Below are 18,636 nucleotides of genomic sequence, written 5' to 3' on the forward strand. Positions count from 1 at the left end.
TCCACATACACACTTGTTTCTTTGACAGTCATTTCTATTATTTCATTATCAAAGAACAATTCAAAGTAAGCTAATGGCCATGCATTACCAGGAATTCAGTGTTTCAGCCTACCTTCAGCAATGCTCGATGTAAATGCAGTTCATGCAGAAATATTGTCACACTTCCAGTCAGGTGAGACTGCTTCCTGCTCTGTCAGCCTGTCATCTGAAGATTTACGAGAAGACAATAAAAACTCATCTTCCTCATTATCATTCTCCATCAAAAATTGCAGAACTTTGTGCAGGGAGGAGACCTCCAAGAGGGATCATTACCGATAAAATTTTATTAAATAATTTTTCCATTCATAACGTACGGCAGTAGCCAACTCGGGCATACTGTGGTGGAAGGTGCTGGCTGGAAGACCGTGGTCGGTACTTTCCTGCCACGTGCTCCTCGGTCAGACGCTAGTCCCACGGGTTGGTTGCGCTGACAAGGGTACGCTACTAACAAGGCGCGTTGGCGGAATCAACCCTCCAATCAAAGACTAGTCATGTGATCATGTGGGGACGCAGCCGGGAGCGGCAAAGCCAGCTTGGAAACAGCTCCGCGCTCTCTTAGCTTCAGACTTCGGCCCCGAGTAGTCGCTCCTCTAGCCTCTGCCTCTCTCCTCAAACCTCCCGATGAACAGGCGGCAACTCCTCTCGGGGCTGCTCAGCCCTACGTAGGCACCCATGTACCATCGTTGCATGAATAAACAGGGTCCATTCCAGCTTGATTACTTTTAATCATCACAACGCCCACCGCTCCTGACCTCTATCCTAACAAACAAGTGACATCAGATGTGGGATGAGACCCACGTTACGGTTGTAAAATAAACTCATCAGTTGAGTATGAGTACGACAAAGGGGCCGAGGCTGAGCAAGTAAAGGACACTATGCCGAACGTGACGAGACTGCAGCGCGCCATGCATGTGCCAGCCAGTCACTTGCGTCGCTGAATGTGCGTGGCAGCGCACTAGCGCGTCACAAGCGCGACACAGTTTGCCGTCGGACGTGAGCCGAGGAGGGTCCACAATGCAGTCACACTTGCCGACACTGCCACCGCCGCTGTCTGTAGCTGCCATGGGTCACCGCCTGCACCAGGGTCCAGGGTGCGGCCCTTGTGCCATGCCGCCATGGCAGCTGTCCTTGCTGTCGCTCGCTGCCTGGTGCCCCCACGCGTGATCAACGCGCCTGTCGTCGCTCGTCGACACCGCTGCCATCCGTTGTCTGCACGTCACCAAATAATGTAAGTCACTAGCGACGCTACAGTGGTGTAGATGCCCACACTATTGTAACATGCCGACCACCAGGCAGCAATTGGAGGCAGGAGCAGCCAGAGAGGATAAAGATCCCCTCTCGGCACTGCAGACCCAGATAAATCAATTAATTTTAACTAACGCGGAGCTTAAGCAACAGATAGATGATCTTCAAATGGCTTCCCCGCAATCTAATGTTGCTAAGCAAGTGCTAGTGGAGGAACAGCCAAAGCAGGTGACTCCACCACTCACTAGTGCAGAATCACCTGTGGCAGTAGCCACCTCTACTTTGGTGCAGAGCTCTCCAGCACTAGCGTTTATTCCGGCGTTCACTGGAAAGCCGCACAAGAATATTCAAACGCTTGTCCAGAATATCCAGGACATCGGAAAGCTTTGCGGTTGACCAGATGAATTTATCTTAAACGTGCAGTCGGTTGAGAGCTTGAAAAATGTCCCTACCTTCCAGTCCCTTGCAAAAGGGTTGATTGAAAGGTATACAGACAAACGTGGCACTAGTTACTATCGCAACTTGCTTCCCACCCTTAAGCAAAAAACGGGTGAGGATTTAGAAGCATTCATGGACAGGATTAGAAGCATTGCATGCCACACATATGCACTAAGTGCCAATTCTGCTCGTAATAAGGTTCTATTGGAAGAATCAGAATGTCGTGCAATAGATGTGTTTATTCGTGGATTAAACCCTCAAATAGGGGGCGAAATCAAGGTAGCTTCCCCCCGCACCTTACACAAAGCCATGCGATTAGTACTCTTGAGAGAGGTGGCGAGCCGATTTGTGGCCGTCTCCATGCGGCAAAGCGAGCCCCGACGTGTCTTTTCGAAAGACACTAAGTGTGGGTGCTGTAATAGACAAGGACATGTGGCAGAGCAATGTCGCATGCCATATTGTCAGTGGTGCAGGAACATGGGTCACCAAAGTGTGAATTGTCCAAATAGTAGGCCACAACCACCTGCAAATTCCAGGCGAAATGCAAACCAACCACAGAATTCGGGAAGCGGCCACAGGGCAGGAAGTGCCACCCCTCCTGGCCCCCGTTAAAAATAGTGACCCCACTAGCTTGTAAGGGAATCACGCAAGTGGCAAGCGTGGTTGTCGATGGTGTTAGAGGCCGCAAACCAATACGTGCGCTAATTGACACAGGCGCACAGATCAGCTTGGCATTTTTATCGAAGAGAGATAAAAGAACACTGCAACTGCTGCAGTATCATATCAGTGGTATTGGTCCCGGCATAGTGAAACCTGATGGCAGCTGTTGCATTGAGTTTATGTTGCACTCCACAGAATATCTTGTACGATGGAGGTTGTACGGAACAGGCGCCCGGATTACGACATCATCCTGGGAAGTGACTTTCTGCGTCATTTCCAGGGGGTTATTGACTATAGGTTAAATACCATCCAATTTGGCGACAACGTGCACCATTTTGGACTGCACGTTGCGGGCGAGCAGAGCTGGGAAAAAGGGATCCGTCTCCCAAGTTTCAGAGTCTCCCGTAATGATGCTAAAAGCCAATAATCCCGTGAAGATATCAGAAGGCACAGGAAAGATTCTTTGGGTGCCTGTCGTGATACGTGAATCTGAAGAGGTTCATTTCTTGGCATATCCACTCTGCCAGAATGAAACTCTTGACCAGATGCAGGTCCACGTAAAACGTAGCCTGTGCAAAGCGCAGAAAGAAAACTGCATACACGCGTGTTTAGACAATTTTAGTCACAAGCTAGCTTTAATACCGCGTGGTACAGTATTAGCCAGCTTACAGGTTATCACAGAAGATGAGTTGCCAATGAAAACCCCTTCGCTGAAAAAGAAAAAGACTGCTGCCGCCTCTCAACACCTTTTGACAATCATGCCACATCTGACAGATAAGTTTAAAGCTAAGCTTAGTCACCTACCATTGCATGAACTAAAGCTAATAAATGAAGTATTAAATGAGTATTCATGGTTGTTTGAAGACAGGAAATATTTACCAGCAACAGATCTAATCCAACATGAGATTCCAACCAGAAATGCTAGGCCAATAGCTCAAAAAGGGTACCGAATTCCCTACCATCTTCAGTCAGTGATAGAGGAAACTATACAACAGCAACTAGAAGCAGGAATAATACAACCCTCTTCTAGTGCGTGGTCTAGCCCAATTGTAGTCGTTCCAAAGAAATCTATAGACAGAGAAAAATCCTATCGCCTCTGTGTAGACATGCGAGCCGTAAACAAGGTTACTACCCCCAGATCATTATGCATTACCTTGGATCCAAGACACACTCGGTCGTCTGGGCAATTGCTGGTACTTTACAACATTAGACATGCACAGTGGGTAACATCAAATTCCAATGGCTCCTCAAGATCGAGCTAAGACACCTTTTGTAGTTCCTTATATGAATTCTTAAGGATGCCTTTCGGGCTTCGCAATGTGCCAGCAACCTTTCAGCGATTTGCAGATCTGCTATTACATGGGTTGAAACCTACTATGTGCCTTGTGTATCTTGATGATATAATTATATTTTCAAAATCCATTGCTGAACATCTACGCAGTGTACTGCTGCGATTGCAAAATGCTAATTTACGCTTAAAATTATAAAAATGTTCTTTTGCTCAACCACAAGTGCAGTATTTAGGTCATGTCATCAGTTCCAGTGGAGTCAAGCCAGATCCACGATTAACTGAAGCAGTAGACACTTTTCCTACTCCAACAAATTTAAAGGAATTACAATCCTTCCTTGGTCTTGCAAATTATTACCGTCGTTTTGTTAAAGATTATGCTACTATTACCAAACCTCTTACTAAATTGTTGAAAAAGGATACTCCTTTTGTGTGGATGGATGAATGTTTGACCGCCTTTCAAACAGTGAAAACTATTTTAACTAGTTCACCTCTACTTGTTTACCCAGACTTCGCTGAACCTTTTACTTTATCTTGTGACACATCTCATTTTGCTGTAGGATTTGTCCTAAGCCAAGTGCAAGATGGTGAGGTAAAACCCATTGGGTATGCCTCTCGTCAACTGAATAAAGCAGAAACTAATTACAGTACTACAGAAAGGGAATTTCTTGCCCTTCTTTTTGGAATTAATTATTTTAGAGGTTACCTTTATGGTCGCAAGTTTACAGTTCTTACCAATCACTCTGCTCTGCAGTGGTTACTGAATCTTATGGACCCTAGCAGCAAACTTATGCGCTGGGCCATGTAATTGTCAGAATATGATTTTGAAGTTCGGCACAAGCCTGGTCAGTTGCATCAAAATGCTGATGCGTTAAGTAGAAAGGCGCATGTCATTCAATCAGATGAGGTACCAATTGAAGAGTTAAAAGAAGCCCAGCAGGTGGACGTTCAATGTCAAAGATACGCCACCTTGCCAGAATTTGAAGTAATAGACGACCTTTTGTATCGAAAAACTCCCCATGGAAATCGTTTGGTAATACCGGAATGCTTGCAGCAGCATATAATACGGCAATGCCATGATACAATCCGAGCATGTCACAGCGGAAAACGCGCTACGAACGCTTGAATTGCAACACGTTATTGGTGGCAATACCGACAATGTGACGTGGACAGGTATGTAAGATCTTGCCTGCCATGTGCACAACGAGCACATAATAGGCATCCGCGAGTGCTGCTGCAAACACTTCTTCAGGCATCTCCACCCTTCGAAATTCTTGGTTTAGACATCCTAGGTACATTTCCACAGTCGCAACAAGGTAACAAATACATTTTGTCTGTTGTTGATCACTTTTCACGTTATCTAATTTTGGTTCCCCTCGCCGACATGACAGCTGAAACTGTGGCGAGAGAGTTTGTAAATCGTGTGATACTACCTTTTGGAAGTCCCGATGCCATTTTAACAGATCAAGGAACCAATTTCATAATTTCATATCTGCTCTATTTGTACAAGTTTGTAAATTGCTAAGAATCAAAAAATGCTGTACAACTCCCTTCCATTCTAAAGCCAACAGTCCCATTGAACGCGTACACCGTACAATTTGTAAAATGTTATCATATTATGGTGCAAAAACGCACGCTGATTGGGACAGATATGTACCGTATATTTCTTCTGCATACAAAACCCAAATACATGAATCCACGGGGTATACCCCTTATGAAGCTGTTTTTGGACGGCTGATGAATTCGCCATTCGAAATAGACAAACTGCCTCAAGATGTAGAAATAAAGGAAGTAAAAGGTTTAGCCCGACGGCTAAAAGCAATCTGGTATAAGGTAAAGATGAATAATATCAAAGCTACTAATAAACAGTTGCACAGGAAGAACAAAAATGCTGTTTTACCGACTTATCAGAGAGGTGATTTAGTGTTACTATGAAACCCGGCATTCGAAAAGGGACGAACTAAAAAGTTCTCTGCCCTCTTTGAAGGCCCGTATCGGATTGTACGGTTGACCTCACTAGTCAATGCTGAACTGCAATTAACCGATCGTACGGTGATAGTGCACTTTGACTGCCTGCAACCTTACCATGGTAGGGCTGTGTCACCACAACAGGTCGCAGCCCCCGATCTGCCTGTGTCACCTCCACCTCAAGTGGAACAAAGACAAAAGAAAAAATGGAGGAGATTACCTCCACAGGGTTGTCCAAGATACGCCTTGCGGAATCGACACCCTTATGCTTTGAGATCGCATGATTAATCATGCCTAATTAATGTTTTATGTTATGTTTTATTGCAGCCTAGTACAAGTCATTTTCTCCAGGGACTTGGAAGCAAGACGTGCCTGTCCACCAAGGAGTTCCCAGCCATTCTCAATTGTCAGTTTCCAGTCTTGTCATATATTTTTGCTCATTTTTATATGTATGATTATGTTTTATGTTTTGCAAGCAATGCCACGCATTAGACGTCACGTAACTGACTTGCTTCAGATGCAACCATTACACTTGGTGTTGGCAGTACCGTGGCTGCTAACTACAAATAATATTCTTCAATGTCATCTATTGCCATCTATTTGGCAAACCAGTACATGTGGAGTGTTTATACTCAGAGTTTTTCTAATACTTGTTATGTTGATGTCTAGTGTATTGTACTATATGTCGTAGTTATGTATTTGCTGCAGCCAACCGTAAGTAATCGGAACAGAAAAAGCCAGGACTTGAAATGCATATGCCTTGTACGCTTTGTTTACGGGACCAGCTGTTGGCGGGGCCACACATCAGCTGTCGCCTCCCCTCCTCTCTTCAGCGCTGTCTCCTCCTTGCACCTCACCTCCCCTGTCCTCGCCAAGAACTGGCCAGCGGCCGTCATTGTTTCTCAGCCAGTAACAGCGCTCCACACGATGACGTATCTTATCACCATGTGTGCTGCCGCCTCCAGCGTCTCGACACGTGGCAAGTCCGAGTAGTTACAAAAGCAAACCGCAAATTACTGCTCTATACTCCGCGTATGACAGGCTACAATGCACTTAACATCATTTTATATAACTAATAGCTTTTTAAAACTTTTATTCTAGATGATTAGCAATTTCTAATTCATCGTTGTTTGTTGTACACGCTAAGTGCGTGATATTTGTTGCTACAGTAGTGGCCGGTCTCTCGTGGCTACACGCCATCTCACATAACTGCTGACATGCTTACTCCGCACCTACGCGTGCGCTGCGCGCTCGCTAACAGCTCCAAGCTGGTTTCTTTCATGCAGCCGGAAGACACAACAAACAAAATTCATTCCAACATCCCAATAAATCTTAACATAAATATTAAGTAGATGTGATTCATTGTTTAATTTCTTTTCCTTGTTTTGTTCCACATTAGCTGGATAAATTACAAGAAGTTCTTAACGATTTACATTATTCTGCATGCCTTAGTCTGCAAATCTCATAAGTGAAGTTTCATTATTGCTTTGATTCATTGTATAAGCTACAAACTACAGCCCTATCGCTCTTACACATCGAACTATGAGGACATTTAACGTTATCTTCCTTGGAAAAGGCCAGACATGGGCGAACTAATGCAATGCCACGGGTTTTTCATGCTGCTGACGTGGCACAAACGACCAATCATCCAGGCAGCCGTACATTGGCGGGCGATTGTTCCTTGGTTGCTACGCAGTTATTTTTTGCCCTCCCCTTTTATTTTACTGTACCGCTGTGGTCGTTATTCTATCCTGTTTTCCTTCTTCTGTCAACGATGAGGCCCCTACAACATGGTAGGTACCCTCTTCCGACAGTACCGGTCTTTTAATATTACCACCCATTTACGCTGAGATATAGCTTCTCCCTTGTTGCAGTCTTGCCCCCAAAATATCGGCCGATGATCCATTGTGAGATAAGTACTTTGCCTCTAATTAGCCGGTGATGTAAGCGCTACGGGAACTGTGCCTAGTTGTCCTTTCAGTTCAATTTGTTATCGTCAGTTTTAAAACTAACACACATGCAGCCTAGCAGCCAATCCCAGATGGTCAGTGTTACCTACATGTTAACATTGAGCAATCTCAGACCGAGACAGACGCCTCGAATCCTAAGACAACACATGTGCGCATCTGCTGCCGTCAAGCTTGCAGTAGTGTTGCGACACTTCTTTCTACGGCATACCAGAGCACGTGCACCGTGCCCTGTCGCCCCAACAGCCTACATCACGCTTTAACTTCAACGCGAAACTCTTATACTATCATTCATAATATTTGTTCCAACTACTTACAGCGCTATTACTATACATCATTGTGTTTAATTACGTCATTATGCTAGTGCTAGTGATTTATAGTTCATGATTTTCATTTTATGTATTGTTATGTACTGCGTGCACAAAAAGTGACGCTATTTATGCATGCATGCTATTCTAGCTTCAGAGCTATTTTTATGGGTTGAACAGCCGACATTTTCCTAGCACAGCACGTCGCTAATAACGCTGCTGATACTTTTATTCGATGTATCGCAGGAGACCCGTGTGCCTGCACTAATTCTTTATTAAGTCAGACGGACGCCGTTAGGCCCGCTGAGCCATCGTATCACAGATAGCTCCAATACACTGCCTACCCATCAATTATTAGACAGATTGCCTTAGCACTGTCCGCAGGTTGCTCCATTGCCCTGCAAATTATGTAATCATCAATGCAAGTCTGCAGATTGCACTAATGCACTGCTGAACTTATTAGTACAGTCACTCGTAGGTAGCTCATTCGCACCGCGACCTTGTACTTACACGTCACCGAATCCTAGGCTCCTCAGTTGACCACCAAACAATTTATACATCAATTACCGTGAGACAATTTTTGCTCACACTACGCCTTTGGCACTCAACCTCAAATGAACTGAGCCCCAGATGCTCTCTTATTACATTTTATACAATGCCACGGTTGTTGTATACACACACTCTGTCGGATCCTACTGATGTAGTCCCTTATGCACTTCGTCAACCGACTAAAAAACAACATCCCCTGACGGATTTTGTATCCAATTCGGAAGTTTATGTTTGGGAAATATTCCCTTGATTTTATTTCTTGTCAATTATTATTACTTCAATGTCATGTTTTGTTATTATTAATTTATAGTTATGATTCATGTTAGGACACATTATGGTTATGGGTTATTTTTGTGTCATATTCGGTATTCCCTTTTAATTTTCATTGTTTTCTCGACTGGAAGTATCTCTGATAGCACCTATTGGCCTTCAATTTGTATCCGCCATCAGCTACCATTAGTCACACATTTACACAACACTTCATACACACAATAACACACTTACAACACACTCACACTGTTCATATTCACATTACCTTGGTGTAACTTGTTGATGTTACCAGACCTCTATTGTCATATACTAAGTACATGAACAAGGCTTTTATCGTTTATGCCCTCCGCTCTTCAGAAGGGGAGAGGGAAGTACGTACATATGTACGTTATGTTAAGTAGCAGTTTCTTTTAAACAACTTTAACCTGAACCCCTATGCGAGGGTTAACCCCTCTGATAAAGACATAAATTGACGGTACTCTGCTTCCTGTAAGATCACTTCATTCCGCGTAGTATCCGTGCCAAGGTGATACGTCTTGCACGATATTTTTCAAGAGAGATACACTGCATTCAGTAGCACTTTCTTTTAATCAACAACGTTGAATATTCAATATCAATTTACCTGTTGAACACTTAAGTTGTTCTGTTAACGTGGAATCAAACGTCTTTGTGACATCAGCTATTCGTTTATTATTGCTTTGCAATAAACTGTCACTTTTAAGTTGCACTTATAATGTCTTAGTCTTGTTCGCAGAGCCTCTAGCGCTCTCTGACGCTGTTATCTGAGCTCAGCCCTCTGCTGGCTCAGCGCTGATAAAGCTGCGCTGTGCCGCCTCCACGGCTTCACGCCCAGCCTCTGTATTCACGAGCAACAGACTCGCTCTCACTAACATTCATTTCCAACTTCAGTACAGTTAACCTCTCTACTGACCACTTCTATAAGTAAAGATACTATGATTATTGCGCTAACTTGAGGTGTCCTACCCTCATTTGGGTTTTCTACAGCTGAAAAACCACTGAATATGATTTCTGAAATTTATGAATTACTTCACCTGTCTCGCTGTGTCGAACCTTAGCCTGGTGGGTGCCCCTGCGTAGTGGCCAATGCATGGGAGGTGCCTAGGCCGTGCAGGTTTACACCGCGATCACAGGATTCCTTCTCATTTCTATTCATTTAGCGAGTTACGCTTAGTCTGCGCTGCGTAGTACTGCCTCTGCGCTCAGCGTCTTTTTTGCTGACACGTGATTGATCAGCGGATACTCAGTGTTGAATTACACCATTGTCTTGCCGCCTTGCTACCCTACGGCTGTCAAACTGTTGGTTGCCTGCCGTGATTCTACTTTGTAGCCTTCTTCATCAGTAAGTGTGACTGAACTGGTTCATTGTCGCTACTTGCCAGGTAACTATTGCTACAACGTTGTACCCCCTGTCATCTCTGAATTACTCACCAAGTAAGCCAAGAAATTTTTACTTGTAGGGTCACTACTACTTTCTCTCGCAGTCGACCGTTATCAACATTGGAAGCTGAAAACAACCTCCGTTCAAATGACTGTCAATTTATCATCAGCAATGGGAAGCATGTTAATCTCAATGGTTGTCGTCGTTGCCGTTAAGGTGCCTCCATTTCACGTCTACCCTTTCACATCTGACGTGCTGTTTGGACGTCATCATAATCTGGTGCATACTCCACATTATGCTACTGTGTTAGCTGATGTTAACTTAACATTATTAGAAGATGAAGACCGTGCTTTATATGATACAGCTCAGCAATTGTCAAAATATGAAACCTTTTTGACGCAGACGAGGGAACATGAGTTTCTCCGATCTTTGTGGGAAGTGACAAGAATTATTTCAACTCTTCAAAGTAAGTTGAACAGTATTAGGGATTCAGTACCACGGCCTCGTTTCAAACGAGCCTGGTTGCCTGTTGGAGGTACATTATTAAAAACTGTCTTTGGGACTACTGATGAAACAGACGCAAAACGCTGGGATTTGGACACACAGCAAACGCTTTCGGAAACACAAGTTAATCACAAAGTGTTGGTACATCAACAGGTGCGCCTGACACATCTTAAGAATAACCTGTTAGCCACAACTAGAAAAATACAAGTTGTAGCCGATAGATTAACACGGCACTATGTTGCACTTGAACAATCCTTTAACCAAGATTGGACTCATCTTCGCTCGGGATTACGTAATCTGACTATCACATTGGACATTGTGAAGACCACGCACATTCTTCTATTTAATATACACACAGCACAGTTACACATACACATGTTACACTCGGCCATTCAACTCTGACTGCAAGGAAAACTCAGTCCACACCTGTTACCCTCAGACCCTTCTTGCACATCCTACACAATGTCGTCGCAAATTTTGGCCCCTAAACAAATGCTTTATGCCGTGCGGGAAAGCAACCTCCCCTTTTACCATCCTGCATTGGAGGTCCGACTTACCCATAATTTGGATGTGAATGAGGTTGCCAATCACGTGCGCAAATTGCGAATACGAGTGCTATCAAATACACACTTTTCCAGTCTCTTGGGCCACCCTTCACCACCATGTTGTTTGGCAGACTCAAGAATTTTTAATAGTTACTCGGGATCGACGAACCCACACCACTCTCTCTCGCGCTGAACTATCCAGTTGCACCCATACAACACATTACTTACTTTCCACGCTAATTTTACACACTAACACTACTGAGTGCTCAAGAACCTTCCTTCGGGCCCTTCAGGGCACTTTGTAACTTTTGCACATATTGATATCACTATGTTATGGATGTTAATTTCTGTGACCCTTCATAATGATCAAACATTTTTTAAAATGAAATAATCAATTGGAATAAGCTCATTCATTTTCATCCAGAGAGCCTTCTTAGGAAGTGGAAAGGATGTGCAGGGAGGAGACCCCCCAAGAGGGATCATTGCCGATAAAATTTTATCAAATAATTTTTCCATTCATATTGTACAGCTGTAGCCGGCTCGGGCATACTGTGGTGGAAGGTGCTGGCCGGCCGGAAGACCATGGTCAGCACATTCCTGCCACGTGCTCCTCGGTCAGACTCTACTCCCACAGGTTGGTTGCGCTGACAAGGGTACGTTACTAGCAAGGTGCATCAGCGGAATCAACCCTACAATCAAAGACTAGTCATATGATCACGTGGGGACGCGGCCAGGAGCGGCGAGGGCGGCTTGGAAACAGCTTCGCGCTCTCTTAGCTTCAGACCTCGGCCCCGAGTAGTCGCTCCTCTAGCCTCTGCCTCTCTTCTCAAACCTCCTGATGAACAGACGGCAACCCCTCTTGGAGCTGCTCAGCCCTACGTAGGCACCCATGTACCATCGTTGCATGAATAAACAGGGTCCATTCCAGCTCGATTACTTTTAATCATCATAACACCCACCGTTCCTGACCTCTATCCTGAGGAACAACTTCACCTTCAGCCTGCCTAATAATTGGGCACAACCTACAAAAAATCAGCAGGCATACAAAGACAAAAATTAACCTGCGCAAGTAATAAATGCAAACTGTGTCAACATGGAGCTAAGGACGTACAACAGTGCCACCTAGCTGTTGTCTTTCAAACTGCGTCCGCAGGGAGGAAAACTGTTTTTGAAAAGTGCAGGTGGCATATGACGCTGCACACACTGAGCGAGCATTTGGCAGAAACGGTATATGCTGTTGCACATGCTTGAGGGTTAAACTTCTTATACATAGACCTTGTGCTGGCTCGTCAGCTGATAGCATTTTGGAACTCATATGTGGCATCTGCCCGGTCTGGGTATGGCTGTGATCCACTTCAGGGACACATCATTAACAGTTGACTTGGGTAGGATCAGAAAGGTTGAAGAGTCCCTGATGTATCTGTCACTTGGGTGACATTCAAAAAATTGCCATATTCTAAGCAACAGCTGTCCTGAGCAACTGTTTCTGCTTCTCTACTAACAATACTCCGCAATTCCTTTTACTCTGGCACACCTGCCTCTTATGAGATGTAGAGGTCAATTCCACATTACATAACGTGTCCGGATACTTTTGATCAGGTCATGTAGAAAAAAATCCTATATTGAAGTGTGTTGCTGTTCTTTAAAATTTTCTCAAAGACTACTACTTTTATTCTGTAGAGGATTTTATGAGTGTTAGTATAAAATAAAATTCAATGTCTCTTACCTGCGTACATTAGTTTTTTAATTTTTACCCAATTCATTTCTAGCATGCAATAAATGTGAACTATCATTGTTTGTTGTTTTCTCTGTTCATGAGATTTTTTAATGTGAAATATACTGCAAATAGTACGTATGGGTGTGGCGCATCATACAGTAATTCTTTACCTGCCATTCCCAATGGCTCCATGTAAGAGCTTCGAATTAAATTTTTAATTATTCAACATAAGTTGATTGTATGTATGTATGTATGTATGTATGTATGCAACTTTAATTTATACAGTTCTCTTATGATTTGTCCCATATCTGTAGGTAATTACACGTTATAGGGTTTCTTGGATCAATAAAAAGAACTTGCAATATGATCAAAATGATTAATCATTACTTTTCACGCTAAAAATAATCTTTTTTGGAAAACCAGTATAATTGTGCTCATATATTCTTTATTCAATGACTTACGATCACAGAATTGTAAAGGACATCTAGTGCAAAATCACATTTACATTTATACACACCAGTTTTAGCTGACCAAAACAATCATATTCATATCATGTGCTTGTCAAGAAAACCATGTGCAATTGTTGAATAACAACATATGATTCCCTGGGTATTGCACGATCAAAAGATTGTCGAGATGGTTGAAATCAGTTATCCACAATCGTAAATGTGATTGTGTCCAAAAATAAAAATAATTTTAAAAGGACACTGATTAATCTTCTTCAGTACAGATACTTCAATCTGTATAATAAGTTAGAATATATTGTGAACACCAGAGTAGGGTAGAAGGTCAACTACATCACACAATTTTAATTAATTTGTTAATTTCTTCTCCAATACACATATTTCTCTGTTTCCTTACAACTATTCTCGGTATGTTACAATAATTTTTATTGTGTAAAGCTACTTCTGGATCTTTATTACTTCTTGCTGTCTCATACAGTTTTCTTTTTCTTACTGAAGCCACTTTAATACCTGTAGTAATCCAAGGTTTCTTCAAAAAGTTTGTGATGTTACATTTAGTAATTTTCTTTGGAAAACAATGTTCAAAAAGGGATATAAATTTATCAAGAAATATCCTGCATTTATCATTAGCATTTGGCTCATTATATACATCTTCCTAGTTTACATTTCCTAAACTTTCTCTGAAGTGATCTATAGATACCGGGTTGAGCACCCTCACACTTTTACTTAATGGTTTCTGAAGTATACGCCCTGTTAGGTTTTGTAAGTTAATCAGTTGTGCATCATGGTCAGATTATCCATTTACCACAGGGAAAGCATGTGTTTGTTCTTCATCCTCTTGCTGTACAAATACGTTATCTATTAGAGTACTACTATCCTGAGCTATACTTGTAGGGAAACTGATAACTGATTCTAAGTTATATGTTGTTAACAACACTTCTAGTTCACTTTTCCTATCAGAATTGCTTAGAAAGTTAACATTGAAATCACCACAGATTAATAACATCCTCTTTTTGTTTGACAGACAGCATAATAGGGAGTCAAACTTTTTTATGAATAGCTCCCAATCTCCTAGTGGAGACCTGTACACTTGTTAATATCAACACAACATTATCTAGCTGAAGTTCACATGCACAAACCTCAAAGTGCTGATCAACACAAAATTTTCTTACTTCAACAGTTGTGTATTTATATCCTTGTTTTATGAAAATGGCAACTCCTCCTTTATCCATCCTAGATCTACAAGTGTAAGATGCTAAATTATACCCACTTAACTGACACTATCCATGCCCACAGTTACACGGTGTTCAGACAGAGTATATCAATCTCATTCTCATTTTTGAGATCATCTAAACACACTAATAGCTAATCTACTTTATCTGCTATGGCCACAAGGGAGAAACAGATTACTAGGAAATACTTTATATGCTTCACTTCTTCACACCATTATTCTGTACTCTTAGCTGAACCAACCCATTAGTCTTACATATTTCAGTATTTATCTTAACATCACAGTACACATTTAAAGAGAATAATACCCCATTAATAAGTACTCCAGCAAAAATTGTACTGACACACGAAGTTTATACCATGTTTTATAATATGAGCTTTATTTACTCCTACTTCGATGGTGCCAGTCTCTCTTCCATATGGTAACAGTCCAATAAATCTAAAAGTAAATTCCCATTTTCTGTTAAAACTGTTCATTTGCAGAAGATGCATTGTAATGATAACACGTCTGATTTATGGAGGTAACAGCAATGATGATGAAACAGCAGGAGAGAGAGAGTGGGAAATTACAGCATCCTGTTGAGCATACATAACGTATGCACTACACGCAGGAAGTAGCTACAAAGGTAGCAAAGTGAATTTATCCAATCCTTTAATTTACACTGGTGTCCAAAATTAAAGCAACAAATTGCTGTTTCCCCTTCCTGTGTCTAATTCACAACATAATCATACAATCTGTCAACAGATGTTTAAACGATTGTGTTCTGCATGGAAGATGCCATTCTGATCAACGGACAACTACACCAAAATGATGTCAGGGCATCTAACAAGTGGGGTGGTGGTTCCAGGGTAGTTCCAAATCCACAATCACTATGTATAGTCACAGACAGTGCAGTATGTCACAGAGAAGACACCTACAGGCTCTCTTCTATGGAGGGATAGAGGAGGAATGGAAGCAGGAGAGTTGCAAATTGTTGTGGCCTGATAGCTTAATGTGAATCGTTCCATTATTTCTCAGACAAGGCAACAGTTTAGAGAGGCCGAAACTGTATCCCGGAGACCAGGACATGGTCGACCATGTGTGATATCAGAAAGGTTGGACTGTTATTTGGCTGTAAGGATACAACAGTACCATATTCGTACTGCACTACAACTGGCATCTGACATTGCAGCACCCACTGGACATGTATCGAGGCAAACGGTGTATAAAAGGCCTACATTGATGGAGACCTGCTGTCTGCTTACCTCTGGTGTCTCTTCACAGAAGGGAACGTCTAGAGTGGAGTCATGAACATTCCACCTGGACCGTCAAACATTGGGCCAATGTTCTTTTCACAGATGAGTCCCGATTTTGTATGGAGAGGGATTCTCAACGGATTTGCATCTGGAGGGCACCTGGAACATGATTTTGGGACACTAACATTGTGAAGAGAGACTGGTATCAAGGAGGATGTCAAATGGTGTGGGCAGGGATTATGTTGATCACTGGAACACATTAGGAAACTGTATGTGTGACTCAGCAAGATTTAACAGCTGTCATGTACCATAAAGAGATCTTGGGATCTCGTGCATGGTTGCTGCGAGGTGCTGCAGGCCCAGACTTTGTATTGATAGACAATAATGCTCAACCTTATGTAGCACAGGTGGTTGATGTTTGTAACGGAAGATACTGCACACATCGCTTGGCCTGCTCACTCTCCTGATTTGAATCGTATAGAGCATGTCTAGGATGCTGCATCATGTCAGCATCCTCTAACTACTCTCCGAGGCTTGAGAGCAACTCTGCAGGAAGAATGGGCATTATTGCCTCAACATGAGATTGATGACATCACTCAAAACATGTCCCATCATTGTCAGGCCTGTATTGGTGCCAGAGGTGGTCACATCCCATACTGAGGACATTAACCAATTGTCAGAATGTGTGTGCAAATCCATTAAGTAGGAAAAAAATGAAGAAAATTTTTGTCTACTGTTATGCATGTGGCAGTTTATTACACTCTGTATTCTTTACACGGTTCCTATTTTACTATCACCTGTTTATAGGGCTTTGTGGCAAAGTAAACACAGCCTTGCAAAATTTCTGTTTGTTGCTTTAATTTTGGACACCAGTGTATTTATTTTTGGGGATCGCAAAATCTCTACACAGGCCCCATAACTCACAATCTGATTTCAGAGACAGAATATCAGCACCATTCATTACAACGGGTAACATTCCTCATGGAAGATCAGAAAGAGAGATGTTAACACAGTACAAGTCAATTTTAGTGTTTGCAGAAATAACCCGGAATTAGCCCATCTTATAAACAATAGTAAAGGTCACTTGCTGCACTAGGGACAAGAATCTGTGTGAAACCAGATGTTAATAGCAATGAAAATCTACATTCTGACTGAAATTTATATTGCAGAGATAGGCTGATGTTTGAACAGAATATGACTGCAAAAATATTTGGGTGAAGAAATATGTTAAAAGTGGATAAAATTGGGTAATCAAATGCTTTTATAGATTGTTTACCTCAGGAACAACAGAAACAGTGGAACATTTCAGGGAAACTTGGAGAAGGTTAGTAGCAAATTTCCTGGTCCTTTAACTGATGTTGGGGGAGATTTCCACTTACGAGCTATAGACTAGGAGACTTAAGTGATTGAAGCAAGTAGCAGGGAGTAAGGATTGTGTGAAATTGTTCCAAATTCCTTATCCGAAAATTATCTCTAGCAGTTAAGAATTGGGCAGCAGTCACGCATATTTAAACTAGGCTGTTGGAAAATATCAGCTTTCGGTTACAGTCCTTCATCAGATGATAAAAAACACACACACACACACACACACACACACACACACACACACACACACACACACACAGAGAGAGAGAGATATTCATGTACCAACTCAGGTCCCACACTCGGGGCTACTGTCATCTCCTACAGTCCTTCATCAGATGATAAAAACACACACACACACACACACACACACACACACACACACACACAGAGAGAGAGAGAGAGAGATATTCATGTACCAACTCAGGTCCCACACTCGGGGCTACTGTCATCTCCAGGCACTGTGGCACCTGCCTGCCACTCTAAGCCTCCTCATATGGTGAGTAGAAATCTATCCTAATTATTATTCCATTCCAGATTTTTCCATTGTTTGAAGTTAAAACTAGGGAGATCTGAGCTCACACGAAGGTTTGGGAAAACTGTTTTTCCTCACACACTGTAGTTGCTCACACTCATGTCCCTATTGCTTATAATAATGGTACTTTTAATTTTGACTATTTACAGTATTCTAATTTGTCATCCATACTCCGCCCTCTTTCTGTCCAACAATACTTTTTGACTGTTAAATTTGACTGAACAAAAGCTGTTACTACAGTTTGTATTAATCAGGATAGATTCATCAAACTGCTTCTGATTTGGTAACAATTTTTGTTTTGTATATGTCGTAGAAAGAGGAGGCGCCAAGAAAAACATTCAATGCCAGTTTTCAGCTTCAATCAATGACCTAATGTTAAATGTTTGCTGTGACATCACCTTTTAGTGCATATTTTCACAGTTTTATTGTTACTCAGCTTAGCCATCAAACATGGAACCAAAAAGCTGGTTGTGGTGGCAGACTGTTCTGTAGTTTAGCCCATTTCACGTCATAACCATAATGTTGTTCACAACATTTGTCACATTTCGTACATCACTGGTCAATGCCAGGAACTAGCATGAAATATCTCTCTTTATCCAAAAGATGCAACAAGAGATCACATTTAAATAAGATACAACTTTTTACAGTCTAATTTTAAAGAGAATATTTAGAGCACTCTAATAATTGCTGAAGAAGCCCCTATGACTTCATATTTAATACAAGGTAGCTAGAGTAAAAAAATATTCCACAAATTTGAAAACAATGTTCCTTGTTTAAAAGAAGTTTAATGATGAATTTGATAAAAATAAGAGCACACAAATTTTCTAACACATTGTGCAGCAGGTTCCCTCCCCCCCCCCCCCCCCTCTTCAAGCAATGCAGATATTTTGGTAACTCAAGACCCTTTGGAGA

The sequence above is a fragment of the Schistocerca americana genome, chromosome 2 (genome assembly GCF_021461395.2).
Source record: "Schistocerca americana isolate TAMUIC-IGC-003095 chromosome 2, iqSchAmer2.1, whole genome shotgun sequence".
Classification (NCBI taxonomy): Eukaryota; Metazoa; Arthropoda; class Insecta; order Orthoptera; family Acrididae; genus Schistocerca; species Schistocerca americana.